Source organism: Mandrillus leucophaeus, unplaced genomic scaffold (genome assembly GCF_000951045.1).
Source record: "Mandrillus leucophaeus isolate KB7577 unplaced genomic scaffold, Mleu.le_1.0 Scaffold94, whole genome shotgun sequence".
NCBI lineage: Eukaryota > Metazoa > Chordata > Mammalia > Primates > Cercopithecidae > Mandrillus > Mandrillus leucophaeus.
Window position 1 is genome coordinate 3617893 of NW_012110252.1, and position 23190 is coordinate 3641082.

General features: G+C 40.9%; 1 protein-coding gene across 3 annotated transcripts in view; it reads left to right on the top strand.

Annotated features, from left to right (window-relative positions):
- NCKAP5 (NCK-associated protein 5) overlaps nucleotides 1–23190 on the top strand; it is a 904755-nt gene that overhangs the window by 554898 nt on the left and 326667 nt on the right. The window lies entirely within an intron of this gene.

Genomic DNA, 23190 nt, shown 5'->3' on the forward strand with positions numbered 1-23190 from the left:
TAGTAAACTGAGGTTAATATTGAAGAAAGAAAAATATTTAGTGCAGTGTGAATTTGCAGTGTTTAAAGTGTACAGTGTCCATAGTGTGCAGTAATGTCCTGGGCCTTCACATTCAGTCACTCCTCACTGACTCACCCAGAGAAACTTCCAGTGCTGTGAGCTCTGTTCGTGGCAAGTGGCCTATACAGGTGCGCCATTTTAAGTCTTTTATATGGTATTTTTCCTGTACCTTTTCTGTATTTAGGTATCTTTAGATACACAAATACTATTGTTTTATAATTTTTCTACAGTGCTCAGGACATTAACGTTTTATACAGGTTTGTAGTCTAGGAGCAACAGGCAATACCATATAGCCTAGTTGTGTAGTAGGCTATCCCATCTGAGTTTATGTAAGTCCACTCTATGTGGTTTGCACAATGACAAAATCACCCAATGATGCCTTTCACCGTTTCTCAGAATGTGTTCCTGTTATGAAGCAATGCATGACTGTCGTTGAGAAGAATGAAGGAAATCGTTATGTGCTGTCTTGGAAAGCCCGTCACAGAAAGACTTGACAGTAGATTAGTGGACAGAAGGCATTCCTGTAATATTTGTTAACTTTGAAAATTGGTGTTTAAAAATAAAAGTGGTTTTTCCGAGAAGATTGATGTGGTGATACTGTATCAAATTAAAAAGAAGTCATTGGAAATGAAGAGGGATATTGGGAGATAGGTGCATGAGTTTAGATGTCCAAGAACAAAGAGGGGGGGACCTGAATGGTAGAGAAAGAGAATGTAGAGTCATCCAAAAGAATGGTTGCAAAGGACTTCATGACAGATAATTAACAGAAGATGAAGGCGAGAGAAGAGAAAAGAGATTTCCAGGTTGAAGCTTGGGGAATACGCATAGAAGAAGGATTTCTACAACTTAAATGGATCCGTGTTAATTAGAAACCTTCTTTAAGAAATTCTTTGTATTTTTGTTTCTCAGGATGGAAGAAACAGTGCGAAATCTACTGCAGAGTCAAGGATCTCCAGAGCAGAAAAAAGAAGAAACTGTTAATATAATGGTCTATCAGGTACACCATGTTTAGTATTCTTGGCTGGGTACTACTCTGCTTGCTTTTCTTGTATTTCTCTAGATTTGTCCTCTCTAACCCAGAGATAAATAAAAGGCGTGTTCCAGACCCCAGTGCTAACAGCCACCTAGTCACCTCTGGTTTGAGGAATCATACACGTTTATTCCATTCATTCATTTCATAAACTCCTACTGTGAAACAGAGTGTAGATTTGATTCTAGGAAGATGCAAAAAATAAGTTTATGGTGAATGAGAGAGGCTTGTATAAGCATTGCAGCCTCTGTGGCCAGGAGTGAAAGAGAGCTGTGTACACCATTCTCTGGGAACACAGGAGTGAGAATGCCTCATCCTGGCTGAGGAGGTGAGGAGTAAATACTCGCCGGAAGTGTGACATTTAAGGTAGGCCTGTGGAATAGAGAACTCCGTGAAGGGCGTTTCAGGGAGAAGGGACACCTAGGTAAAGGTGCAGTGGTGTGAATCTTCACAGCAGGCTTGTGGAGAATAAGCAGCTCCAGATAATTAAGTAATGACTTGGAAATAAAAAGTTACAGTGAGGCTGAGAGTACAGGGAAGAGCTGGATGGGGTCTGCGGTATGTGCAGTTCTCCTGGGTCTGGCCTTGCACCTCAGGCAACAAGGAGTCTAAAGAGGTTCAAAGAGAGTAGCGGACAGTGAGATAACAGGTCTTTGTCTTCTTCTGATAGCCCTTATCCCACTGTCCTTTAACACCAGCAAAGCTGCCAGGCCAGGAAGCAGGACTTCTAATCTGAGTATGGTCCAGGTTGCCTACATGGATGAGAAGGCTCTGGTATGGTGGAAAAGGGAAATACACTAGAAACAGCACAGACACTGTATATAGATGAATTTAGGACTTCTGCTGAAAATCACTTCAAATCACACATAGAGACCCAGCATCCACTGCACAATTGTGTATGAAAAGCTTTAAAAGGCAAGGACATTGGTGGAAATGTGAGGTCATCACTGGGCAGCCCTAGGTTTTTGCTGGCTAAAAAGCCAGTGGGTTTGAGAAAGCAAGCATAGGAACCCAGCTGATTAGCATAATGTGGTATTAGCTTACCTGAATTCGTGAGTTCAGGGCTCTGTAATCCAACTGGTTGTGAAAAGGGATTGGGAGGAATATGTTAATACAAGTAAAAGCATCAAAGTAAGTTAAGAAATCTGGACTTGATTAACCTTAAGAGGCTGTATCCTAAATTGTTGATTCTTGAAATCTACACAGGGCTACTTCAAGAAGGCAGTAAGAATTCTTTCCCATGTGCAATGAATATAATGCAAAGAGTTGACTTAAGCTACCCCAAAACCTAAAACTTTAACACCAGTGGGAATAGCAATAACTATACTGGCAGAGGTGAAGTAGGCTTGTGTGTCTACGTCCATACCTACTGTAAATGTGTGATGGGCTCACACAATAAATCCTAGGAAGCCAATTGATATTATAGCTCAAACTATACCCATGTACCCAAATGGTTCTTTTTTTTTTTTTCCAGAGTAGTATGTTACGATGTGGGAGATTGTTCCGAATCCTGGTAGGATGAGAATATGGACTTTGGGATGACTGAGGAATCAGACAACTTCATAAAGTTCATAATCAGTTAGCTTCATAAAAACAATGGAAAAATCACTAAGATTCATTTGTAGGGAAAGGGCTTAGATTCTTCTTGAGAGGGCAGTCTTGACAAAGGGAATGCGTGTTCAGCATTTCCTGATGTGTGGCCACCTAAAGTCAGGAAAAAAAATTTCAGTCCTCCTGGCTCTGAATTCGTCCTAGATATTATATCTGCTTTGGTACAAAGTTGAGGTGTAAGTAAAAAATGGCACTCAATTCTGCATTGAATGGTTCGATGCAGCCTAACAGGGTCATATGAATCTGTGAAGTAAATTATTTGTTCCCCATCACACATAACACCTGGCTTCATTAGAACTAAATAATCAGGCGTCACTCTTGGGCTATATCTGATTTCTTCATGGTGGATCTCCTTCATCCAGATTCATATTTTCTTTTGCTTATTCTCTTCTGAGCTCTTAAATAGTTATTAGCCAAATCTGTGATATAGACACTTAATATCATCAGCATTCATTTTGTGAAACTGGAAGTCGCTTAGAAAAACAGATATGCTCTAAGAAATGTGTTTTATAACTATTACCTCTCCATTACCCAGTCTATTCGTTTTGGGAAATTAACTCTTCCCTCTAGGGAGAAGACAGTCATTAACTGGAATTAATGCTACACGATAGGAATGTGTCAGTCATTCCTTTAATTGGCCTCAGGCTCCTTATCTATAAAATGGGAGAGGGAGGTGGGTTACATGACCCGTAAAGGTCACTGTACATTTAACAAACATTTCCTGAACTTCTTGTATGCACTAGGGACAGCCTTGTACCCTGGGCATTCAAGAAACGAGAAAAGAGAGAGGGAAGGTGATGCTGGGTGGCGCCAAGTCCCAAGGAGAGCCCCTTCATCTCACAAATTCTATTATTCTAAATAAGGCTAATAGCAGCAAAATGGTTTATGCAAGATGTATGCGTGGTGATACTAGTGGAGCACATAGTTAACACCTCCCTGTGGCCAAATTCTGCGTTTCAGGCAAGAGCTGGGAAATTTATTGCTTCATAATATGGGTTGTCATTAGCACACCTGTGTCACATTTTCCAACTTGCAAGATTTCTCTGAAAGGAGCCAGAGGCCCATGTAAAGCTTAGGCCCCTGGGAAAGCTGGAGTTACTTTCATTTTCCACTGTGGTGGAAGTGTTTTTTCTGAGTCTTTTATCATTGAGCTAATATAATAATAGCAGAGTAATAGCTTTCTGTGTTCCAGGCCCCTGCTAATTGCTTTGCATGCATTAAAGGTAGTCATATTTTGTTCGGGGGGTGTGTTCCCAAAGACCTTTCATAATCTGTTGCTTGTGTAATTTATAGCTTGCATAATTCAACATGGATTCTCTCAAAGGACAATGGGTGTTTTCTGTTCAGCATCTGAGACGGTCCCACTATGTGGTAATCAGAGGTTTACAGTTTACCAGCTTTGCCATTCCTGACCTTTTTTTTAATTGGGGAATTTGCATGATTTCAAGTTTTGTGCATGAATTGACATTAATCACATTTTCATGTGACCACAATTTCAAATTTACCTAGTTCAGAGCCCCATCAAATGTGACTAGACTGTAGCTCATTCAGTCTCTGCAACAATTTTGTGCAGGAGGTGCTCTCACTATCCCTATCTTACAGATGTGGACATAGGCCCAGAGAGGTGAGTGCTTGCCTGAGGACGTACAACCAAGAAGTATCCTAGAAGAGTTTTGAACCCTGCTCCATCTGATTGCACAGCATTAGCTCTTATGCTGAGGACTTCCAGAGAGATGACACGATAGGGCCCAAGTTAAATGATAGGGCTGCTTATTATCTATGCTGAGACCTGAACCTGAGCCTTTCCGCTTTCTATCTGTAGCCCTTTCCATTTATTCCTCTATTCATTTGCTCACTCATTCATTCAAAATGTCAGTTACTCATTTACTTTCTTACCTACATGTGTTAGTTTCCCATTGCTACTGTAACAAACTTGGTGGTCTAAAACAACACAATTTATTCTCGTATAATTCGGAATGTCAAAAGTCCAAAATAACAGTATTGGTCAGTCTATATTCTTTCTAGAGGCCTCCAGGGAGAATTGTTTATTTGCCTTTTGCAGAATCTAGCATTCCTTAGCTTGTGGCCGTTGCCTCTCTCTTTCCAGTCAATCTCTCCAGCCTCTGATTTCATCATCATATCTCATTTTCCTCTCTAGGGTCCCTCTTATAAGGACCCTGTGATGATATGGAGCCCAACTGGATAATTCATAAGAATTTCCTCATCTTGAGATCTTTAAGTTGATCAAATCTGCAAAAGTCCCTTTTGCCACATAAGGTAGCATATGCTCTCAGATTTCAGGGACTGGGATGTGGACATGTTTTGAGGTTAGGTTTTATTCTGTCACACTAAGTAGCACATGGTAACTTGACAGGCTGAAAGTACCCAGAAGATACTGGTCTAAGTACCAGAGATGCAAAGATGCCTGACACAGGTCTTTTCCTGAAATGCTCAGTTTATAGGATGCTGGGGAGTAGGGAAGGAAGGTAGATAATCATATATATATTCAACAAAGTAATAGAAGCCAAAACAGAAGCTTACATACGTTCTGAGGGCACAAAGGAATGTGTCATGAAACCCACTGTTCTCCCTGGAGACTCTGCTTCCTAACTCAGGCTTATTTTTAATAGTCCACTTCTCTTTTAGTCTCTCTTGTCTCTTGAAATGGACATGAGAGTCATGAGCTTCCTCATGAGTTCCATGGGCTGCCTTTCTCAGAGCATCTTGTGTTGCCAGTGTTCTGGGACCATGTCTCATTGTCAGGGCACATGTCTCATTGTCAGGGCACATGTCTCATTGTCAGGGCACATGTTTTACAGTTTGCAAAGCACTTATAGAACATGAATCTCAATGCTTGGTGCTTTACAGTTTGCAAAGCACTTATAGAACATGGATCTCAATGCTTGGTGCTTTACAGTTTGCAAAGCACTTACACAACGTGGATCTTATTTCTTTCTTCCAACAGCCACTAAAAGAGGTATTTTCAGGCTCATTTTATGACAAAGCTCAGAGAGGTCTCGAATCTTCAGGGACTGAGATGTGGGTATCTTTTTAGGATGAACTCACAAATGCCAAGTGGTAGAACTAGAAATTAATCACATATTTTCTATATGCAATACTTGAAATTAAACTAAGCAGTTATCTGTGGAATATTTTGATGGTGTGGTGGAAAGCAGGGACAGTCTAAAATCTCAGGTCACAAAGTCACTGTCTCAAACTCATTTAGAAATCCAAAAATAAATAAAAATAAACTGAGATACATTAACCAGCTATAAAATGTTCGATTCTCATTTCCCCTGCGTAAGTGACAAGCATATGAGTCATAGAAGTATTGTCATATGTGCAGGAAGGTGACATATGTCCCTAGGATAGACTCATTTTATTGGGGAGAATGGAAGACCTGAAAAGATTAACTTTAAGGAGCTCAAGGAACGGAAAGCACCTCCCAGGTCCCTGCTGCATTGTCTTTCCAGCTCATTCTCTCTAGGTGTTTTAGAATTTCATATGTGTCATGTTTTGTATTAGTGTCACTCATGCGCTATTTCATTTACTTAAGTAAATTGGGAAACTTTTGTTAGAAAAAAATTACAATTAGATATGAAAGGGGGCAATTAAGCATAAAGAAAATAGAGCAACCCGTTGGAGAGGGGCATCATTCCATCACATTCTTCTGCCCAAATATTTAAACACGGACAGCCTGAGTAAGATGCAAATAGTCACAGAACTAACGAAGGACTACCCCCTTTACAGGGCTCCTATGTCCATAGCTACCGTCTGCGCTTCTTCATTGTAGCCGCCATGCTTCCTCTTGTTCCTGCTTTTCCGTATGGAATATGAATTGAATCACATTAGCTAACTCATTTAGAAAGAAGGTGAATGGACAAGTGGAAACAGTAACTGGGGGGAAAAGGACCCAACTATGGATACAGCTTCTGCCACTACGAGGACTTATGGCCTCAGATGGTCACTTAAAGTCTCTGGGTTCTTTGTTTTTCATATTTTAAAAGAAAGGAATTTAGACTAAATTAGAGATTATAAATCTGAATGTCTTCAGTCATCGATTAGTATAAAGTAGGCCAGATATGAGAAAAATCAAGTACCCTCTAGGGGATTACATTCCATTTTTTCACTTTTGATGAAGAAATAAATACAGAGCACTTTTTTCATTTGTTTTTCATTAATAGGCAAAAGTCTTGCTTTTGAAAACCATGCCATGGCAACCCACACCTGCTTTAATGCTAGAAAAACAGGAGGGACTGGTGGGGACTATGGCAGGCTGGACAGCCTCTGTCTGGCCTGAGAGAAGCAGCCACAGCTCAGTGGCAGCAGATTCATTCAACCCAGAAACACACCAGTGCAGTAAGATGGCCACATGTTTCAAAAGATGATACGATTTCAAGTTTTATGGGAAATTTCTGAGTCTGTAAGTGATGCCTTTTTTTGTTTGTTTGCTCTTTTTGAGACGAAGTCTTGCTCTGTTGCCAGGCTGGAGTGGAGTGGCACGATCTCGGCTCACTGCAACCTCCGCCTCCTGGGTTCAAGCAATTCCCCTGCCTCAGCCTCCCAAGTAGCTGGGGCTACAGGTGTGCACCACCACGCTTGGCTAATTTTTTATATTTAAGTAGAGACAGGATTTTACCATGTTGGCCATGATGGTCTTGATCTCCTGACCTCGTGATCTGCCCACCTCGGCCTCCCAAAGTGCTGGGATTACATATGTAGAATGATCGAAACGTGTGGTAAACCAAGGGAAACCCTTAGAACAGAATGATAATTTCAAGGGTTTCCTCTTGCTCTTAGAACTCTGGGATTTTGGCACTACTCTTCCCAATGCTATAAGGCCTGGACTACATGAGGTATAGCATAGACCACTTATCTGACCTAATTAATACTATCCAACACTTATTGAGCACCTGCAATGTACCACTCACTATACTTATCATTCTACATGTATGAACTCACTGAATTTTCATAAAATGCTATGAAATAGTTACTGTAATTTCACCTATTTTACAGAAGAGGAAACTGAGGCACAGAGAAATTCAATAGTTGGCCCAAAGTTACACATTGCCAATATTAGGTCACTCGAGATCCTTTGCACCCTTTTAATTAGCTGGGTAGACTGCTATAAAAAGGGAGTGCTTGGTGAGTCATTGCCCCAGTGGAGAGCAGAGAGAGGTAAGTACAGTGATCAGCAAAATTTTAACGATGTCCAGGTTTTTGGTTCCCTCTACCTCTATCCCACCTTCTTAAAGAGTCCTGAGCTGTTGTGTTTTCTGGGCCCAGGTCTATTCTTTCCAAAGATGGTCTTTGTTCAGTCATCGATCCTTTAGTCTGCATCTAGAGCAATGTCGTATGTTTCCCCAAGTTATTTCCAGTTACAGTGATCTAACTGAACATCATAATTACTTTTTCCTTAAATAATTCTTTAAACATACTCTTAGATGTAATTAAGCATAGGGAAAGAGGCCCTTTTCCAGTTATCCCTAAGTTTATCAATCATGAAATATATATCCAGTTCCTTTTATGGTATGTGGAAAGCACATGACATGGCCTGAGACCTTCCTCACTGAAGCCCAAGACTTGCCTGGCAGAGAGATTATTTCACAGATTATAATTATTATCAGAGGTGGCAGGAGATTTTTGACTTTGAACTTTACCTTTGTTGTGCCAGACCCGTATTGACTTCAATAGGGAGAGCACCATGTTCGAGAGGCCAAAGAAGACACCCAGAGCCAGTGGAGGAGACACAGGGTTTATTGAGGGAACTTACATACAGGGTGGTCCGGTGGCTGCAGGCTGGACGGGAGAACCACAACTGCTTGCAAAAAGCATGCAGTTTATATAGCATTTTCACTTAGCACCCTCCCCCTAGCAACCTCCACCTGGCAACTGTCATCTAACCCAAAAGAGAGGGCCTCGATCACCTGTCCTGCCTGCGTTCCATAGGATGGGTCATGGGTTCTGATGTTCCTCATTGATAAAGAATGAATCCTTGGATTGTCCACTCCTGGATTCATAAGCTCGGTACTCCAAACACATATTCTTCTTACACCGTAGGGTCATTCTCAGGGTATGCTTAAGTTATTGCTGTCAGGTGTGTCTGCCTTACATCCTCCTTCTTTCCTTATAATGATTTAAGTATACTTTAAGCAAACCCCAAAATTTAAATACACCGGAGAGAAAAGTTAGGGTTGAAAAATTACATCATTAAACTATCAATTACAAAAGATATCTCTTTTTAAAGAAAGCTCCTTTAAATAGCCATATCTTTAGTATAAAATGTAAATTTTCCAAATTTCTAACATAATAGATTTTATTTTCATGAACGTATGTACACACAAGGCAAAATTGAAGTGTTTGTGGTTTTCAAAGAACTGGGAAGTTCCTAACTAGTTCATCGAAGCCCTGACTGAGTATCAGAATCACCTGAGGGACTTGCAACAGAATCTGCTCTATGGGCATCTCCTTAAACCTGCTGAGTTCAAATGATGCGGGCTGGCACTCTGCTTGGTTTTGTTGTTTCCAGTTTTGACAGAACATTTTGATTCCCCTTGTCCATAGATCTGTGCTGGGAATCAGTGCGGTACATCAACACCCATTCATTTCGCCATAACCTTTTCCCTCATTTTGAAAAGGTTAAAATAGAGTTGAAGTGAAGTTCACAGCCCAAAGTGTTACTCCAGCACATGCTATATTCATCTATGCTGATTTTTTTTTTTTTCTTTTTTAATGGAGTTCACTCTGTCGCCCAGGCTGGAGTGCAGTGGTGCAATCTCTGCTCACTGCAAGCTCCACCTCCCGGGTTCACGCCATTCTCCTGCCTCAGCCTCCCGAGTAGCTGGGACTACAGGCGCCCGCCACCACGCCCAGCTAATTTTTTGTATTTTTTAGTAGAGACGAGGTTTCACGGTGTTAGCCAGGATGGTCTCGATCTCCTGACCTCATGATCCTCCCACCTCAGCCTCCCAGAGTGCTGGGATTACAGGCGTGAGCCACCGCACCTGGCCCATCTATACTGATTTTTATACACACAACACCTGTTTCAGTAAGTACCCTGGAAGTTAATCAGCGAAGAAAAGTGAACTCTTAAGAGAGCTCGATTGTAATTTTCAGAAGTTCTTTAGAAAGTGCTTCCTTACTTTTTCTTTCTTTTGTTTAGCCTTAACAAAATGTGGTAAACAAATGTAAATATGTACATCGGCAGTGGTTACATTGAGTGAGTGAGTGCACACCAGTTGGGAAAAGAAATCTAAAATTCTGTTTGTTGATAGAGTGGCTAAGTCTCTGCACGGTTATTTATAACATCTTAATACATGATAGGGATATGAAGTATTTTTATTGAGAGCTTTTATTTATGTCTGTGGCCTATAATCTTGAGAAGTCTCAAGGGTTTTTGATTCTGCTTTAAGCAATTGGTCTTTTCTATGAATTGTTATGAACTTCGAATAGCTGCTAAAGTGGGTGATGGTGGTAAAGGGAGTATTTTTATTGTGCGTTAAGATTTAAAGGGCTGAAACTGTTCCTTGAGGAAGCAGATTTCTTCCTTCCTCTTTTGTTTTAAGTGACATCCACTGTTCGTATAATAAGTTCAGATACAGAAGGCGGAATTTCTCGTAACCAAAGTGTGTGCTTAGATTCAGGTCAGTCAAAAATAATGTCTTTCAAACAAGACGAACCTCCCTTTTCTCTTTGATATTATTCTATAAGATGAATTTTTTTTTATTTTACATCCTACGGAAATATTTCCCAGATATTCAGAAGTTTTCAAAACAGTGTCATTTGAGAGCATCTGCTGGCTAGCACACTAACTGAAGAGTATTTGTCTCATACATCCAAAGTCATGTTAAATACTTTGAAAGGAATAGAAGAGTTTTAAATAACATCACTAAGAGTTTAAATAGGTACGTACATTCTTCTCTGGAATTTAAAATCCCTGGTTTGATGGGTTCTGACTCTACTTTCTTGTTCTCAATTTCTACCTAAATTCTGTGCTCAGACACAAATACTTTTCCTATTAGACGTTTTGACCCTGAACCGAGTTCTTACCAAGCAAAAGCAGAATATGGTCTCTCTGTTAAAACAAATATAACCTGTGAATAAAATGGTGCCCTGGAAAAGCACCTTCTCTTACTACAGGTGAGCTGGTCATTGCCAATGTACGTGCCGGCTGTTTCCCCAGCTCATCTCGGCAGAGAGCCAGCCTTTATTTTGAATACCCAATATGTGTTTCAGGTCAGGAGGTTCTGTGGCTGCCATCCAAAAGATGTTGCCCTTTAGTAAGCGTGCAGCTTGAGCAAATACTTTGGGCACTCCAGATCATTAACTAGGCATATCAGTTATTTCCTGGTCTAGGAAACAAATGAATTTGAACAGAGCAAAATCACGATGATATCAGCCCTTGAACTTTGACCTTACTTTTATTCACTTGAGGCTAAAAAACTGTCTTTTCTGTTTTTAGAACTTGGCTTATTAATGCTTTGTGAAATGGAGAGAAAATAGGCTGTGAGAGAAATATAGTTTTGGAATGAGGAAATAGTTAAGAAAGAAGTGCAGACCTGCTGGAAAAAAACATACACTTTCATTACTGAGATCTCTGCTATACGGTAACCTTTTAGCTATATTGTCCTTATTGATTCTGTCTGCACAGCAAGCACAGCATGGCAATGAAGAGAAATTGCCGGGTGTGAGGTGAAAGGAAAATGGTCTGGCCAGGGGTCTGCTGTTGGCATTTAAGCCATTGCAAGATTCAGGTGTTAATTGGCCTGACAGACATATCTGAGGAGGCAGAACCACAACCTTTGTGGCTTAGAAGCTTGTGCCCGGGTCCTCTGGAGCAGTTTCTGGGTCTAGAAAGGTGGCCATCTTCCCCTTTACAGCATTCAGTTGTAAGACAAAGGATTGGGCTGTGACTGGGGTTCACAACCCACCTGGGCCTCAACCCAGAACAATTCCATAGAGTCTCCAGCAGCTGAGACTGGGCCTTAGTATGTTTAAACATTTTCCCCAGGTGATGCAAATACCATTGCTATGATTGTGAGTATCAGTCAACTCCATGATCTTGAAGATCTTCTCTAGACAGCTCAACTCTGACGAGGGGCACAGGGAGAAGATTCTTTTGTTAGAGAGCGCGTCTCACTATGTTGTTCTGGCTGGTCTCGAACTCTTGGGCTCTAGCTGTCCTGCTGCTTCAGCCTCCAAGGTCACTGGGATTCCATGTGTGAGGCACCATGCTTAGTTCTCAGTAGAATATTCTTAAGGAAGTTTGACTTACAGGTCGTGGGAGAATGTGGATGCTCAATGGAAGTTCAAAGAGTGTTTCTTCTTCCACTAATTATTTGCTGTGAGCTGGGAGGGATTAGATTTAGGCTATCTAATCCTAAATCACTTAAGGCCTGTGCCAGCTGTGGAACTATCCAGAGGTGCCTCCTGCACAGGACTTTGTCAGCTCCTAGGCCCTGAAAGGGTGGAGATAGTAGAAAAGTCTTTTGAAGTTGCCTCTGTCCTCTTGACTCCCATGTCAGTCCGTCAGCCATCCATTCAGACACAGAGGCAAACAATACTATTTCTTCTTTTCTCCATGCAATAGCTAGATTAACATAGGGAAGAAATAATCTGATGAAAGGGAAATTGTAGACCTTTTTTTAAATGAGTATCTCAATAGATACAGAAAAAGCTTTCAGTAATATCCCTCGTGATTAAAACAAAAACCCTGAGTAAACTAGGCATTGAAGGAACACACCTCAACATAATAAGAGCCATCTATGGCAGACCCATAGCCAACGTCTCACTGAAAGGGCAAAAACTGGAAGCATCCCTTTGAGAACGCAAACAAGAAACGGATGCCCTCTCTCACTACTTTTATTCAGCATGGTACTGGAAGTCCTTGCCAGAGCCATTAGGCAAGATAAAGAACTAAAAGGTATCCGAACAGGAAAAGAAGTCATCAAACTATCTCTCTTCACTGATTATATGCTTCTATACCTAGGCAACACTAAGCACTCTGCCAAAAGACTCCTGGAACTGATAAATGACTTCAGTAAAATTTCAGGATACAAAATCAATGTACAAAAATCAGTAGCGTTTCTATACATCAGTAACAGTCAAGCCAAGTAAGAGCCAAATCAAGAATGCAATTCCATTTACAATGGTCGTAAAATACCTAGGAATACACCTAACCAAGGAGGTAGAAGATCTCCACAAGGAGAATTACAAAACACTGCCGAAAGAAATCAGAGATGACACAAACAACTGGAAAGACATCTCATGCTCATGGATCAGAAAAATCAATATTGTTAAAATGGCCATACTGCTCAAAGCAATTCATATATTCAATGCTATTCTTATCAAGCTACCAATATCACTTTTTATGCAACTAGAAAAAAGTATTCTAATATTCATATGGAATCAAAAAAGAGCCCAAATCGCCAAAGCAATCCTAAACTAGTTCACACTTTGGGAGGCTGAGGTGGAAGGATGCCTTGAGGTCAGGGTTCAAAACCATCTGGTCAACATAACAAGACATCATCTCTACAAAAGAAAAACAAATAAAAGGATTAGCCAGATATGGTGGCATGTACATATAGTCCTAGCTACAGAGGAGGCTGAGGCTGGAGAATCACTTGAGCCCAAGGCTTTGAGGCTGCAGTGAGCCATGATCACACCACTGTACTCCAGCTTGGGCAACAGCAAGAACAAAGCCAGAGGCATCATGTTACCCAACTTAAAATTATACTACAAAGCTACAGAAACCAAAACAGCGTACTGCTGTTACCAAAACAGACACATAGACCAATGGGATAGAATACAGAACCAAGAGATAAAGCCAGACACCCACAGAGAGCCATCTGATCAACAAAGTTGAAAAAAACAAGCAATGAGGAAAGGGCTCCCTGTTCAATAAATGGTCCTGGGAGAGCTGGCGAGCTGCATACAGAAGAATGAAATCGGAGCCCTACCTTTCCCCATATATAAAAATTAACTCAATATGTATTAAATATTTAAATATAAGACTGCAAACTAGAAAGATCCTAGAAGAAAACCTAGGAAACACCCCTCTGGACATTGGTCTTATGAGAGAATCCATGACGAAGTCCTCAAAAGCAATGGTAACAAAAACAAAAATTGACAAGTGGAACCTAATTAAAGAATTTCTGCACAGCCAAAGAAACTATCAACAGAGTAAACAAACAGCCTCCAGTATGGGAGAAAATATTTGCAAACTACACATCCAACAAAAGTCTAATATCCAAAATCTATAAGGAACTTAAGCAAATGAGCAGACAAAAAACAACCCCATTTGAAAAAAAAAATTGGGCAAAAGATGGAAAGAAACAGATACTTCTCGAAAGAAGACATCCATGTAGCCAACAAACATGTGAAAAAAACATGCACTCAACATCCCTAATCATCAGAGAAATGCAAATCAAAACCACAATGAGTACCATCTTACACCACTCAGAATGGCTGTTACTAAAAAGTCCAAAAACAGTAGATGCTGGCAAGACAGTGGAGAAAAGAGAGTGCTTATACACTGTTGGTGGGAATGTAAATTAGTTCAGCCACGGTGGAAAGCAGTTTGGAGATTTCTCAAAGAACTTAAAGCAGAACTACCATTGACTCAGCAATCCCATTATTGGGTATATACCCAAAAGAAAAGAAAAGAAATCATTCTACCAAAAAGACACCATGTGCTCATATGTTCATTGCAGCACCATTCACAATAGCAAAGACATGCAGTCAACCTAAGTCCCTATCAATGGTGGTCTGGATAAAGAAAATGTTGTATATATACACCACAGAATACCACCCAGCCATAAAAAAGAAAGAAATCATGTTCCTTGCAGCAACATGGATGCAGTTGGAAGCCATTATCCTACATTATCCTGTAATACAGGAACAGAATACCAAATACCACATGTTGTCACTTATAGGAAGGAGCTAGATAATGGGTAATCATGGACATAGATGTGGCAACAAAAGATACTGGAGACTCCCATAGGGGAAAGGGAGGGAGAGGGGCAAGGGTTGAAAAGCTGTAGCGTACGTACTATGCTTGCTACCTAGGTGACAGGATCCGTCATACCCCTAACCTCAGCATCACGCAATATATCCAGGTAATAAATCTGCACATGTATCCCCTGGATCTAAAATAAAAGTTGAAATTATATTTTTTAAAAAGACTGCTATAAACTCCCAGCAGTCCCTCACATCCTAAAGACCACTTGTATAAGAGGTGCTGGTTGGAGAATTTGTGAAGAGTAATTTAAATGAGAAAAAGTTTCAGGGAGAGGCAGACCTGGAAACGAATCCTAGCTTTCGCCTTCATTTGGTTTTGTCATTTTGGGCAACCTACTTAGCTGGAATCGCGCTTTCCTCTTCTATGTAGTGGGTGTAATGAGGCTAAAGGGAAAGATTTCTGTTTTCCCAGTGGTTCCCTAGATATAATTTCATTTAACAATCAGAAATAATGTATGATAGAGTGCATAGCACATTTTAAGTATTCAATAAACAGTAGATATTATCATTATTATACAGCTAATCCCCCATCTACTTATCTGTCCTTTCCCTTCACATAGCCCAATTCTTCCTGCCTCACCTTACTGTACTTCTAGGGCCAGTGCCACAGATGTCTTTTGTAAGCCTAAAGTTTTAGCATTGGGGAAAATCATGAAGCTATAAGAAATGCAGACACCTCAGGAGTGCCAAACCCAGGGTCAGATTCCTAGCCTGGAGAGGCCGTTTTGGTGCTGTCTTCTGCTGTACAATCTGTTGTCTCCATACTCCAGCTACCAGTATTTTTCACTTAGATATGTTTTTCTGAAATCTCCTCCGTAAAGCATCATTCCAAGCAAAAGAAATTAAGATGACAAATATTTCAGAGAGCATCATTCACATATTAGTGTGAACCAGTTAATCTGAGGGTTTGCTGTATCAACCCATCTCAGAAAATGGGAATTTAGGACATCGTATTCGAAGGGGAAGGAGATAGGAAGGAGATAGGAAAATAATTTCCCTAAAGTGATTTAGGAGCTTGTAATCCTCTATAGTGATTGAATAAGTCTGGGTGAAACCTTAGACTTATTCAATAGACTAATTCCTAACAGTTCCCTGAGTGAACCTGGGGAAAGAGCTGTTAGGAATTAGCATAAGGATACAGAAGTGAGGAAAAAAAACAAGTAAATGCAAATTACAAATTATAACCCTCATTTTATGGCTTGTCACTTGCCACATGCATGCAAAAAGAGAGAGAAACTGTGGATCCTCTCTGTCCTCCTTTCCCTCATGTTCTCAGGATCCAGACCTGAGGCTGGTATGTCTTAAGTCAACGTTGAGGGCCTGGCCTGCTGTCGCAGGGCTGTTCGCCACATGCCTTCTGTGGGATGCACCTAATGGCAAACCAGGTTCAAAGAGGCTTTGGGAACAAGCCTGTTGAATTGGGGTTTATGATGGCTTATATTTTCACTTCATTTGTTTAAACGAATAGCCAAGAATCTAATTCATGATGATTCCATTGTTTTGTAACAAACAGCTCTCAAGTTGCCACTAACAACCTTCTTATTACAAAATGTACAGGTGCTTTTTTCTGTGTTTTATTTGGTAGGTTTTCCACCTCAGCCCCTAATAAATTTTGTTCCACATTAAATTAATAAATTAGCACAGGAAACTCATTTCTCCCTATTAAGGCCAAGCCTATCCCTTAGTCTGAATTAATAAGCTTCTGCTATAAGTGATAATCTGAATACAATTCCTTTCCTGCTACAACCTTTTTTATTGTGCTTATAAAAATAATTTGTAAATACACCCTTAAGATATAAAATAGGCTATATTTCTCTTGGGTCACTATATTTAATTATTCTAACCCTACTGTTATTGTATTTTTCTTTTCTGTGCATTTTTATTACCTTTTTTTTTTCTTCTGAGCTTTTGAACATCACCACTGGGGAAATGGTAGTGAAAATTGACACAGTCATAATAAATATGTGTTTTACAGTTTACAGGGTACTCTTGCAGCATCATCTCATTTGAACCTCATATTAACCTTTCGAAATAGAAAGGGCAGAAAGTGCAAGTTCACCTCTCTGGTGAAGAACCTGAGTTTGACACAGGCAGTTGACTTTCTCAGGTCATACAGCGAGTCAGACTGGGAGTGAACTTGATCTTTTAATTCCAAGTCCCGTATCTTGGAAGCATGGCATTAATTACTTTCTACACCAGTGACTCTCAAATTTGACTGTGCCTCAGAATCATCCGGAGAGTTAAAAACAAAACAAAACAAAAACACTAATGTGCTGGTTCCACCCTAAGGATCCTGAGTTAATCGGCCTGGGATGTGGCCTGGGCATGAGGATTTTTTAAATTTCCGCAGGCCTATTCTGATATGCAGCCTGGGTTAAGAATCTTTATGGACTGGGCACAGTGGCTCACACCTGTAGTCCCAGCACTTTGGGAGGCTGAAACAGGTAGATTAGTTGAGTCCAGGAGTTCCAGACCAGCGTGGGCAACATGGTGAAACCCCGTCTCTACAAAAAATACAAAAAATTAGCTGGGTGTGGTGATGCATGCCTGTAGTCCCAGCTACCTGGGAGGCTGAGGTGGGAGGATCACCTGAGCCTGGGAGGTCCAGGCTGGAGTGAGCCATGATGGCCCCACTCTACTCCAGTAGAGTAGACACTCCAGGGCGACACAGACCCTAAAAAAAAAAAAAAAAAAAAGAAAGAAAGAAAAGAAAGGAAATCATTGTACTGCAAGGCATTAGGCTTGACTGTATGTTTTTTTTCTTGCTCACCGTGCGAAAGCTTCTGTGGCTGTGGTCTCATTTTCACTAACCCACCACCAGCCTCTACCCTAGAGTGGCCAGCCTATGCATGCTGCATAGCAGACATACAAAGCTTCTAGAGAAGATGGGAGTCAAGTTGGTCTTTGAAAGAGGGTAAAATTCAGGTAAATGGGAATATCCTTTGGTCTGTGGGTTCTCTGATAAGAGACAGCAGAGGGTTATGGGCACTGTGGTGCAAGAAGGCAGAGGACTATGGGTATTGTGGTGAAAGGAAGCAGAGAACGTTGGATAAGTTTAAAGCCTTCAGAGGCCAACAGCCTAGATTCAGATCATCACTGAGCAGCCACTCACAAGCGGCCTGATGTTTAGGGAATTACTTAACCTCTCAGGGCTCTGAGGAGTTCACTCCCAGCAATGTTTGAAGCATGGGTTGGTAGGAAGCTCGTTGCTGGGGAGGAAGTGGGCATGGGGCAGCGAGGTCAGTGGGTCACTCAGAAAAGTGACTAGGGCATGGGGTGGGCCCTGTTCAGAGACCCTAGACTAGACTGGGTGAGTGAGAACTAGCAGAGGTGTCTGAGGAAGCAGAGTGTGGAGGAAAACTCTGCTGCTGGAAAAGCGTTCGTAGAAATAGAAAATCATTTCATCTGCATTAGTACGAGGACATTATGGCCTAAATGAAAAAAAGACAGGACTCTAAATTTGCCCTAGTTAGTGGTACCTGCTAACTGAGCTTGAGGCCTATTTTCCTTTTTAAAAAATTGAACAATTAGCATGTGTTAGAGAGTTACCAAACTGAGACTTTTTTCTTGACATAATGGCAGGCCCTGGAAATTCAGTGGAAGCTTGGCAGAGAGGATGTGGGCAGCCAGTCCCCAGGGCTGACTCTCACAGCGAACCCCTCTCAGCCCCACAAGTTCAAAGCATTATGCGTAGAGCTGAGTTTCTAGAGTGGCCCGAACCATAATTGCTTCTGACTCTCCCATCAGTGTCTGGCATAATCTTTGACACACAGGACTGCTATGTTTGCTGGGTTGAAAGAGAGGTGGAGAACCGGGTAGCATCCTTACAGCTTAGTGGGAGTTATTGCCAGAATGCTTCAGGGTTGTTGTGGGCAGGAGTCTATAAAGTGATCATCCAGGATCTTAGAGATGAGGGCTGCTTCAGAGAGGTTGGATAATCTCATATTTATTCGTGTACCCAAGACAGGCCGTGTTTACCAACTATTGCCATACTGATGTGCACTGTGTCCAGCATCTGTCTGGTTTCTAAGGAAAGAGCTGTGGTGTGACACAGGCGGGTCAGTCACCATGTGGGGTGAACAGGATGGTTAACAGTCTTAGGTGCTCAGGAGGAGGAATAGAAGGCAAGACAGGTAATTTGAAGTCACTGACTCTCAGAGCTAAACGTTACCTCCGGCATCCAACCGCCTCATTTTGCCTGTAAGGAAATGATGTCACAGATATCCCAGTAGCTTTACCAAAGTCATACCACCCACACGTGGCAGACCTGGAACCAGCATCCAGCTCAGTGGATAGTTTTCTACTTCCCTCTCCCTATGATTGTGGCAACAGATGTACTTGGTTGCCTAACACTAAGATGGCTTGGTGAAATCTAGAAGACTATTTAGTTGGAATAATTTGGAGGAGCCTTTCTGAGAGAGCCATTTGTCACGAGAACCACAGCTTGGCCAGTTTGTTATTCTTTAAACGCAGAGATTTTGCATGAAGAAACTGGTTACACAAGTTTTGGATGCACTTTTCTATTGCTTTTTCACATACATATTCTGACTTTTCTAATTGCTTTGAGGATCATACTTATTTCCTGCTAATTTATCTAAATTTCCTTCCCTCTCTTACCAAGATGAATCATCTGGCAGGCTTACAGCTGTCTTCGCCAAGTAGCTCTTTGCCTGTCTACTCCCACTGAGGCTGTGAGTGGTTTGTCAGAATGTACATCCCACTATGTGACAAAGAAGCACCTCAAGTGATAGCTTCCTGCCACTTTCAGGGGTTAGGGGTAAAAATATAGTTTTAACGTCAAAAAGTACACCAGGACAGTGTTACTAGCAAAAATGTCTTCAGTACAAATCCTCAAGCAATTCAGCCCTACCCTATGCACTGAGTTTTGCCTGACTAGAGACAGCAGGTACTAGAAGAAGTGTAGCCTTGCTTTATCCTTAAGTTCCATTTAGGTGCAAATAGGTGGAGCTTCTCTCTTTTCTGACATGAACCCCCAAGAGAATGAACTATGTAATTTATCTCTGACTTTCAAAAGTCGTGTAGTTAATGCATCTTATTCAAGCTCTTCTTTTAGGTAACCCCAGAATGGAAGAAGGTGGGAGGAATAGAGTGCCTTGATTGGGAGTTGGTCTCTGAGTCTCCAGAAATTCCCAGGGCATCTTAGGGCAGAAAACTATTTATGGCTTAAAAGTTGATTTGCTCCTATGTGAGAAGATGCATGTGGCAGAGGGTGTCATTTAAAGGATATGCGTGCAAAATCTCATTTTCTAAGAGAGAAAATCAATTCAGTGGTGCTTTTATCTTCTGTGCAAATATCCTATTGGTTTTTTGCTTTATGTCTGTGGTGCCAAAATACTTGTTTAAAAAATGTTTTCTATTGAAAATACTTAGGAATAGTTAACTAGTTCAGCAATACTCTTACTCCCAGTATCATCAGAGGTAAAGCATCAGCATATTCACCAACATTGAACATTTACTGAATGCCTTCTGTGTTGTGCAGTGTGGCAGTGTGTGCTGATAGGGATGTCATATAGAAAACGTTATTCCTGCCCCTGAGAATCTTACATTTTAACTGTGACCTGGTGAATTGCATACAGTATCTACTTACTGAACTTGGACTGAGAAGTTCCCTTCTCCATAGGAGCGATGTATTATTATTATCATTATTATTTCATTTAAACACTTAAAGAATTCTTTCTTTATAGAAGCAGTTGCTTTTTAATCAGTTCATTTTAATAAGCTTAGAAGATATTTAACTATTTATCTGCCAGCAATTGCCACACACACAAAAATGGTATGATATTGACCACGTTTTCTAAAACAAAAATTTGAGTGCCTTGGTCATCTGAAGAACAGCTAGATAGATGTTTTTTAAATTTTGTTTTCAATTTTTCAATTGAAAAAATAAAATTGTGTATATATTATGATATATAACATGACGTTTTAATACACGCACATTGTGAATGGCTAGATCAAGCTAATTAACATATGCATTACCTCACATACTTATCATTTTTTGTGGTGAGAACACTTAAAATCTACGCCTTTGGCAATTTTCAAGTATACATTGTTGTTAAGTATACTTAACTCTTTTTTTTTTTTTGGAGATGGAGTCTCGCTCTGTTGCCCAGGCTGGAGTGCAGTGGTGCAATCTTGGCTTAGTGCCACCTCCGCCTCCCAGGTTCAAACAATTCTCCTGCGTAGCCTTCCGAGTAGCTGGGATTACAGGTGCGTGCCACCATGCCTGGCTAATTTTTTGTATTTTCAGTAGAGATGGGGTTTCACCATGTTGGCCAAGTTGGTCTTGAACTCCTGACCTCATGATCCACCCGCCTCAGCCTCCCAAAGTGCTGGGATTACGGGTGTGAGCCACCGCGCCTGGTCTCCTATCTGAATGAAATTCTGTATCCCTTGACCAATATCTCCCCAACCCCTGCTTCTACCCAAACCCTTAGTAATTGCTAGTCTATTCTCTGATTCTGAGTTCATCTTCTTTAGATTCCACATGTAGTTGAGATCATGTGATATTTGCCTTTCTGTGCCTGGCTTATTTCACTTAACATAATGTCCTCCAGGTTCATCCATTTTGTGACAAAATGGGTAGGAAAATTTTATGTTGGCTTACATTTATTTTGATTAAAATTCTATCGGGGAATCTCAGACACATGGCTGCTGCAGCTGAGTACAATAGACAGCAGTACTCTAGCCACCCACCTACCATTTACAACTCAGTGACTGGGATGTCACTGCCTTCTGGGATGGCCTTTGCTCAGTCCCTGAGCTCAGCTTCCCTGTGGAAGCCCTTTGGCTTCCCTACCCTGTGAATTCCTTTAGAAAACAGGTAAAGGGGGATTGAATTTGAATTGCAGATTTCAACCTTATGTTATGAGGTTTTTTTGTTTTTTTCTTTCCCTGACTCTAAGCATTTAAGTATAACTATTACCCACTGAAATTCCCTATGTACATGGCATTCTTACCTTCTTTTTTTGGTTATACTCAGACAACTATCCGTGGGCTACAAGGACATAATTTCTGTTATTAGTCTTCTTAGATGTCCAGCCACCTGAAGCATACCTTTAATGAAAATCTAGGGGGACTTTTCACCCCATTCTCTTCCACAGTAGAGTTTCCCTTTATGTAAAGTGGCTTTAGAATTGAAGCTATGTTTTTAGGGAAATAAATGTTGCTGATAGATGGAGCAGGCAGTAAAAGCATCATCTGAAAATTTATTAGTGTAACTCCACGGATCTGTTCAATATAGAAGATGGTCGGCAATGTTGAGGAGGGTTTTGAGTGAAGAGTAATGTGGAGGAGATGTGGATTGATATGTCAATGGTCGTGGGTTCATATTAGAGCCATAAAGAAAACACTTTGTTCTCTTATCCATCATACACATTTAATCTTGGGGATTTTACCATGTGCTTAGTTCACTTTGTAAGTCAAATCCAGAGATGAAAAAGAAGAGTTTTATATGTTTTGCCTGACAGTAGTAATGTTAAACTGTGAACAAATTGGGATGTTCTTTTAAAATCCTGTGATTTATCTGACGCTATTTTTCCCTCTTTAAAATTTAGTATGCTTGTGCTGAACAAAAGCTGCTAGCAATCCCTGGGAACGTTGTTATGGTATTTGCTGAAGTGCTATCTAAAGTGACAATATATTCTGCACACCCTCCCCACCACCAGAAAACAAATGAGTAAATAAATCACAGAAGCTGAAGCAACCAGGGCACGCTGCAGCGGCTGTCAGCCAGACGGCTGGCCTCTCTGCATTTCCATTTAGCTCCTGTTATGGTGCGTGTTTATGTTTTGAACTAATTGAGTCATCATTAACTATGGAAGTGGTCGTGGTTTGTTAAACTATTCTGCTGGTAGTCATCTGAGGCCAGACCTGACATGTCTGATATGAACACCAGCTCCATAGAGGAATGGCCTGGGAGCCTTGGGAGAAACGCTGCCCGCAGCGTGGTTCACGGTTGGCTAAAGATCACAGATTCTCAGATGGAATTACTACCATTAGGGATAGATCTGTATGTGCATGGCAAAGTCCAAAAGAGGTCACCGAGTCTGTGGAAAGAGCATGACGTCCAAAATCAGAACTGTATTTAAATTCTGGCTCTGCCACTTACTGTTAAACAGGTCATCTAACAACCCATTGGAGGCTGTTTCCTTGTCTGTAAAGGGAGTCCAGAATATTTGCCCTATATTGCCCTTGCCGTATGTAAAATGGTATGTCTGAAGTCACTTGGTTTAACCCTGAGATATTATACAAATATGAATCGTTATTTATTATGTCTTTTGTGTTCTGGAAAGAGCCTGATCTCTGCCTCATATGAACAGTCCTAAATTATAGCTTTTTATATTTTTGCTATGAATTAGTAGGTGGATTTGACACATGGTTAGATACTCAAAATGAACAAGTTCTGTTTTAACTTCTACAACTGACTAGTTCCTAAAGTTGGATATTTCTGC